This window comes from Trichechus manatus, unplaced genomic scaffold (genome assembly GCF_000243295.1).
Source record: "Trichechus manatus latirostris isolate Lorelei unplaced genomic scaffold, TriManLat1.0 scaffold00032, whole genome shotgun sequence".
NCBI lineage: Eukaryota > Metazoa > Chordata > Mammalia > Sirenia > Trichechidae > Trichechus > Trichechus manatus.
The window spans coordinates 16,932,064-16,940,628 of NW_004443968.1; positions in this window are offsets into that span (position 1 = coordinate 16,932,064).

Sequence of the window (8,565 nt, forward strand, 5' to 3'; positions counted from 1 at the left end):
TTGTTAAGGGTCTTCTTCTTTTTCGCTGACCCTCTACTTTACCAAGCATGATGTCCTTCTCCAGGGACTGATCCCTCCTGATAACATGTCCAAAGAATGTGAGACAAAGTCACCATCCCGTCTTCTAAGGAGCATCCTGGCTGTACTTCTTCCAAGACGGATTGGTTCATTCTTTGGCAGTCCATAGTATATTCAGTATTCTTCACCAACACCATAATTCAAAGGCATTAATTCTTCTTCAGTCTTTCTTATTCATTGTCCAGCTTTTGCATGCATATGAGGCGATTGAAAACATCACGGCTTGAGTCACGTGCACCTTAGTCCTTAAAGTGACATCTTTGCTTTTTAACACTTTAAAGAGGTCTTTTTCAGCAGATTTTCCCAATGCTATGTGTCTTTTGTCTTTTCATTTCTTGACTGCTGCTTCCATGGGTGTTGATTACGGATCCAGGTAAAATGAAGACCTTGGCAACTTCAATCTTTTCTCCATTTATCATGATGTTGCTTATTGGTCCAGTTGTGAGGATTCTTGTTTTCTTTATGTTTAGGTGTAATCCATACTGAAGGCTGTAGTCTTGGATCTTCATCAGTAAGTACTTCAAGTCCTCTTCACTTTCAGCAAGCAAGTTTGTGTCATCTGCATATTGCGGGTTGTTAATGAGTCTTCCCCAAGTCCAGATGCCCCATTCTTCTTAATGTAGGCCAGCCTCTCAGATTATTTGCTCAGCACAGAGATTGAATAAGTATGGTGAAAGGATACAATCCTGAAGTATACCTTTCCTGACTTTAAACCACGCAGTATCCCCTTGTTCTGTTCAAACAGCTGCCTCTGAATCTATGTACAGGTTCCTCATGAGCAAAATTAAGTGTTCTGGAATTCCCGTTCTTCACAATGTTATCCATAATTTGTTACAATCTACACAGTTGAATGCCTTTGCAGAGTCAGTAAAACACAGATAAACATCTTTCTAGTAACCTCTGCTTTCAGCCAGGATCCATCTGACATCAGCAATGATATACCCTTTTGCCCACAGAATCCTTCAATATTGCAACTTGTGGTTTGAATTTTTTCTTCAGTTCTTTCAGCTTGAGAAATTTCTAGCTAGTCTTCCCTTTTGGTTTTCTAACCTTAGGTCTTTGCATATTTCATTACTTTGTCTTTTCAAACCACCCTATGAAATCTTCTGTTCAGTTCTTTTACTTCTTCATTTCTTCCATTCGCTTTAGCTACTCTACGTTCAAGATTAAGTTTCAGGGTCTTTTCTGACGTACGTTTTGATCTTTCTTTTCTTTCCTGTCTTTTAAATGACCTTTTGTTCTCTTCATATATGATGTCCTTGATGTAATCCCACAACTCTTCTGGTCTTCGGCCATTAGTGTTCAATGCATCAAATCTATTCTTGAAATGGTCTCCAAATTCAGGTAGGATATACTCAAGGTTATATTTTGGCTCCTGTGGACTTTTTAAAATTTTATTCAACTTCAACTTGAAGTTGCATAGGAATAACTGATGGTCTGTTCCACTGTCAGCCCCTAGCCTTGTCCTGACTGATGATATTGAGTTTCTCCATCTTCTCTTTCCACAGATGTATTCGATTTGATTCCTGTGTATTCCCATCTGGTGAGGTTCGTGTGTATTGTCACCATATTCATAAGGTTTTCACAGGCCAATTTTTTCAGAAATAGGTTGCCAGGGCCTTCTTCCTCAACTGTCTTAGTCTAGAAGCTCTGCTGAAATCTGTGCACCATGGGTGACCCTGCTGGTATTTGAAATACTGGTGGCATAGCTTCCAGCATCAGAGCAACATGCAAGCCACCACAGTACAACAAACTGACAGCTGAGTAGTAGCTTTCCAATAGAAATAGCCAATGCTTTTCTAGTTACTGCATCCATCTCAGAATCCAAGATCTCTGGGTGATGTTCACTCTCACCAGTAGGACCAGTTGTGTTTCCCAGATGTCTGGCAACTTATTAATTAAAGACAAATTTCTGTCTCCAGAACATACACAATGTTGGAGAAGAAAGAGATTAACTATGATGAAAACTTCCATTCAGGAAGGAAGTGGATTGAGAAAACTTTGGGGAAGCGTATATCAGATAAGGGTCTGATATCTAGAATATAAAAAGAACTCCTACAACTTAAGAACAAAAAGACAACCCAATCAAAAATGGGCAAAGGACCTAAGTAAACATTTCACCAAAGAAGCTGTACAAATGCCAACAAGCACATGAAAAGATGTTCATCGTCATTAGCCGTTAAGAAGATGCAAACGAAAACCATACAGAGATACCACTTCACCTCTACTAAAGTGATTAAGATTAAAAGTAAGGGAAAATAACAAATGTTGGTAAGGATGTGGAGAAATCATAACTCTCATCTATTGCTGGCAAGAATGCAAAATGTCACAGTCATTATGGCAACATTTTGGTACTTCCTCAAAAAGTTAAACATAGAGCTACCATAAAGCAGCAACAACAACAAAAAACATTGCCATCAAGTTGATTCTGACTTATAGTGACCTATATGACCCAGCAATACCATTCTTGGTTGTATACACAATAGTCTTGAAAGCAGTGAGGCAAACAGACACATGGTTAATGCAGGACTATAAGTTGGAATTGACTCAAAGACAAACAACAACAAAACTCTGGTTAAACTCTTCCAAGTCTCCCAGGTCCCTGAATTTTGGCCCACCCTCAGCCTGAGCCAGCCAGTCCCTTTTGAGAATAGATTGGCCTAAGGGTAAAGTACTGTCTAATTTACTATCAGATTATGTTACCTTTTTATTCCACATTTCTGCACTCTGGTTCTTTCTAGCCTTGCTTACTCTTGTTTCTATTAAGGTGACCCAATTAGTTTCTCCTTTGAATTTTTTGTTTATACCATATGTTTTCACTAACGGAAGACATACTGATTAAAGGACCGATTCAGATTTTTTGTTATAAGTTGTGGATTTTGATACCCATTATCTTGGATCACATATGTCCCTGTGAACCCTAGATGGAATAAATCCTACCGATATGAGTCTATGATAAAAATCATTTTTTTAAATTATATTTTATTTCTTAAAAATTTGGAAAACATGATATAAAACAAAGGCATCTGGCAATGACTGCACATACATTTTATTTTAGTCTCCTCCTTCTTAGCCTTTGTATTATTTTTCATGAAACTTTTCAAAACATGGTTCAAGGAATTTTTCCTCACTGCAAAAGCAGTACTAACAGCCCAAATAAATAAAGCCAAGGTGTTTTTTATCTCAGGAAAATTATCACTACAATGCATTCTTAATTACTGCAAAAGCAGTACTTATAGCCCAAATAAATAAAACCAAGAGATTTTTTATCTCAGGAAAATTATCACTACAATGCATCTTTATTACTGCAAAAGCAGTATTGACAGGCCAAATAAATAAAGCTAAAATAATTTGATTCTCAGGAAAATTGTCACTACTATGTATCATCATTATAACAAAAGCAGTTCTAACAGCTATGAAGCAGAAACAGCTGCCCTAGAATACTGCAGAACTGCTCACAGTAGTTCATTCCACCTGCTATACCTAGAAGCAATGAATGTGCCCAAAGATTGAATGCAGGGGAAGAATAACTTGAAGGAATTCGAGTCTTTCGAAAAGTACCATTGCAATGCAGTATTTCTTATGGCAAGGGCATTATTTACTGTTCCGAAGCTAGAAAGCAGGGAGCCAGTGACACCTAGAAGCAATGAATGGCATCAGGGAGAAAATGGCCACTGTGACTGAATGAAGACTGGAAATAGCTTATTCTTGCAATAAGTACATTCTCAAGAGAACATAGTAACTGGGAAACATAGTGAGGAGGCTTATCTCACAGAAATAAAGGCCAATCTATCAAAAGTTTAGAAAATTCACACACCCAGGAGGCATAACCTAAAGCAATGCTCAATCTATAAAAAATGAGATTCCAACTCAGGGTTCTGAGTTTCACACATTTCAAAAGGCTGCCACCTTGAGACTAAATGTGTTAAAATCTGACTACCTCTTTCCTAGAGAACTCCAGAGGCATAAAAAGTGGTTGAGATACAGTAAATCCCATGGCTTACTAAAGGGTTAAAAAACAACAACAACAACTTTTTGCCTAACTCTTGAGAAATGTACATATATCTGAGATGGAAGTGTTCTCCTTATTGCAATAGTCTTTCTTTTTGAATAAAACCTTTCCCTATCAAATTAGGATTTATTTTATTTTATTTCATTTGACATTTACTACCAAATCAATCAAGCTACTTAGGTGCAACAACAAAATGTATGGTATTTTCACTAATTTAAGTAGCAACAGTTAGCTCATAAAATCCCAAGAAGGGCCAGCAAAAAACTTGGATGCTATGCAAATACAGACAATACAGCCAGAATTGTTCAGGGGAAATACCACTGCTGCCACACTTGTTACTTAAAGCCAATGACACTACTAACTGGATAACAGAAACTGTTACAACTTCCCCCAGAGAAACAGACCTCTGTGATTATGTATGTATGCCAGAAGATCATATCTCCCTGTGGAAAGCCTGCCTCATTTTGGTCCATTCTTTCACCAATGGATATTGCAAAGTAGTCTCAGGATTGCAGGTTTTAGCTTTACAGCTTGTATTGTACAGAAATGCAAGCTAAAAGGATGCAAGAATGAGTGTTAAATAAATGGATATGTAGAACCTGCTGCACTTGGCTTCATTTATTTTTCCCTTCTTGTTGATACACAATGTAGCATAGTGGCAAATATAGCATAGTAGGCTCAGCACTCAGACTTAAGTGACATCCAAGTTCCACTAGCTGTATGGCATTGGGTATTATTTAATTTTTATACATCTCAGTATCCTCATTTTCAAAAACTGGGATAATAAATATCACCTGTGCCATAAGCTTAGTGTGAAGATTACATACCAAAACAACAACAACAACAGATTTGATTCTGACTCATGGCAACCTCACGTGAGTCAGAGTAGAACTGCACTCCATAGGGTTTTCATGGTTGTGACCTTTTGGAACCAGATAGCCGGATCTTTCTTCTGAGGCATCTCTGGGTAGATTCTAAACGCTGAAATTTTGGTTTGCATCCCAGTGCTTAACTGTTTGAGCCACCCATACTCTCACAAGTGATAGTTATTGCTGTTGTTGTTAGTTGCCATCAAGTCAATTCTGACTCATGCTGATCCCATGTGTGCAGAGAAGAAATGCTCCAAAGAATTTTCAAGGCTGCAACCTTTTGGAAGCAGATTGCCAGGTCTGTCTTCCAAGGCACCTCTGGGTAGGTTTGAACCTCCAACGTTTCAGCTAGTAGTCGAGCACTTAACCATCTGCACCATGCAGGGACCTAGTTATTGCTAATATATGTTATTTTCACTTTGAAAAAATCTCTTAAATTCGTATTATGGATTACATTGTGTCTCCTCCTCAAAAATGTGTGTGAAAATACTATAAATATGACCCTGCTTGGAAATCCAGGTTTTCTTTTGTTATGTTAATGAGGTCATTGCAAGTGTAGAGTGCATCCTCAACCTAATAAATTATGAGTTTTAAAATGTTCAGAATAGACACAGAGACACACAAAGGGAGAAGAGGACAGACGACAGAAACAGATGCAGCTACAAAGCCAGGAATGCCAAGGACTGCTGGCAGCTGCTAGAAGATGAAATAGACAAGAAAGGATATCTCCCTATAGCTACCTCTAAACTCAAGGAGACTTCTAGTCTCCTGAATTGTAAGAAAATAAATCTCTGTTCTTTAAAGCCTCCCACTTGTATTTTTGTTATAGCAGCACTAGGTAATTAAGGCACTTTATTTTTTCTTAATTTGAAACCTACACTATATATATTTTTTAAAGATATGTTTGCTTATTAAAAATTTGGCAGGGGGGAATGAGACTTGGTTTAAAAAATATAAATAATTCTGAATATTATAGAATTAAAAAGACTGCATTAAAACTTAAGACCTAAAAATAAGAAAATATCTCAGGCTATTCAAGGAGAGACAATATCTCAGGACATTCAGGGAGAGTATAAAGGGATTGTTTAAAAAAAAAATTGTCACTCAAGTTTTTCTTTGGACCGCGGATGATGTGACTGATTCTTAATATTTAAGTCATTAATTCCACAATATTTCCAGATAGAAAACGGCTTGAGGTTGTTGGATATTTAAAATTCATTTTGTGAGGTTAGTTTAGTTTCTGGTATTCTGGTTATTATTTATTTATTACCTTTATTGTACTATGATAGAATGTGATTTTAAAAAAATGGTTCACAGGGTTCAAGTCTTTTATTTTCTATAGGTTTCAAAAAGTAGTGCTGGTGGCACAGTGGTTAGGTGCTTGGCTGCTAACTGAAAGGTTGATGGTTTGCACCCAGCAGCTACTCCACGACAGAAGTATGTGGCAGTCAGCTTATGTAAAGATTTACAGCTTTGGAAACCCTACGGAACAGTTGTACTCTGTCACTAAGAGTGGGAATTGACTCCATGGCAAGGAGTTTTTTTGGTTTTGTTCTTTAATAGTTTCAAATATTGGGCTTGGAGTCAGGTTTTAACTATTAGAGAGCTGAAATTGCTACTGAAATGCAGGTTCATTAATATTTTGCAGATATATCAGGTAATAATCATGGGAAATAAATTGATAATTCATTAGAGAATATTAGACCTAAGAGGGTGTAAATTAACTATAATATTTAGGCTGTATGGAAAATGTTTCTTATAAGGACATAAACAAGTATGATATGTAAGAAAAATATCACTTTGGACTTACTCAACCTATTCTATCCTTCTCACCAGTATATTACTTTTAAAAAATGAATGCCATTTCCAAAATTTTTGATTAAAGAGAATTAGAAATAGGGATGATATTTGGCATTACAGATATCAAGAAGAGACCTTTAATATGTCGTGTTCCTTAGTAGAGATCTACAGTTTGCTTTCGTTTTGTTTTCTATTCATTTCTTTATTTTATCTTTGTACTCTAGCAGCATGCCTGTGGTCCTTAACAGATTGAATGCTTATGTATATCAGCTGAAGCAACAGGAAAATCTGCCAAGGCTGTTGTCAGAGTCAGACTCTATATTACAGCTGTGTCTCACCATCAACATTGGCTGACTAACACGATTTAAGTTTATGCTTCTATGGTTAGCATGTCTTGCTTTGTACAAAATATCTATTAGCCAAGCATCAGGGTCCATAAACATAGCTGCCCTCAGATTTTTTTTCTTTTGTTTTTTTTCTTCATCTAAAAACCTTAAAGCTATTATTCCTTCAAAGCTTAGGGAAAAGTCGGTCTCATTGGCAAAACCAGCTATTGTGTTTATCAGTTAAGTTCTATGCCAAGATGCATTAATTATTTATAAATGTTGCATGTTGGTTTTCTTAAATATCTCACTTCAAAAAAAAACCAAAAAACCTATCCATTTCTACTCCCACTCTTCCTAGACTTAAAAAGGGAAAGAGTAAGTAAGTAAATGACACAGGAAAAATTAAAACATGGATAAATCTTCTAAACTTAAAGAATTTTTAAAAGGTAATTTTCATAACAGAAATATTAAAAATAGAACTTTTAAAATGTTTATATTAAATAAAAGATAGGTTTACTGAATTCAACCTAGTCAATTTTCACATTTATATAATTGCTTTTATCACTGTTTTATTTTTGAAACTTCAATCAATTTCTACTAAACTCAGTAATGATTTAATAATGATTTACTACACGGAGAGCACTAAGAAGTACAAATGATAGTTATTTCCCTAGCCCACAAAGAACTTAGATTATGTATGGTGCTTTAAAAGCAATTAATCCAGTAATGTTTTTTAGTTGCATAAGCCCTCTAGAATTTTTTTTAAAGACATAGTTCACAACAGAAATTTCTATATTAAATTTTTTTCTAAACATACACACAATCATAAAACCATCTTCCAAAAATTCAAACTCATTCTTTCTTGATACTTCTCTCCATTGCTCTCATTTAACTCATTATTTCCCTTATAAGGAATATATGCTGGCAAATTTTCTCTCTACTGATTGTTTGATCAATTTATTTCTTTCCATATGTATTCAATGAATTTTTCATACTCCGACCAACTTAATATACTTCACACATTTCACTGATGTGCTTATCTACTAGGTCATTAATGGAACCAGGAGAATGTTAACAAACAATTTACAGTTTTGCTTGAGAAAGCCCAAGTTTTCTGGCCCTTGGGGCATAATGGAAGATCCATCTGTTTACCAAGCATATGCCAGAAGAAGCAGCAGGATCAAAATCCTAGATTCAAGTCCTAGAGTGTTGTAAGTAAACATAGGTATTGTTTTGGTGCCCAGAAACAGTATAATGAACAGATCAGAAATTAAATATCTTAATTATATACCTTTAAGCACATTGCCAATTACATCAACTCTATTTTTGTTGTGGATGTCTGGTATTACCTTCAGAAATTAAGTTTTTTATTCTATATTCAGAAATAAAAAAAGTCAACATAAAATTTTGGAAAATGCAAATCAAGAGCGCACAAATATAAAATAACCTGATGTCTTATCATCGTAACATGTTGTATATG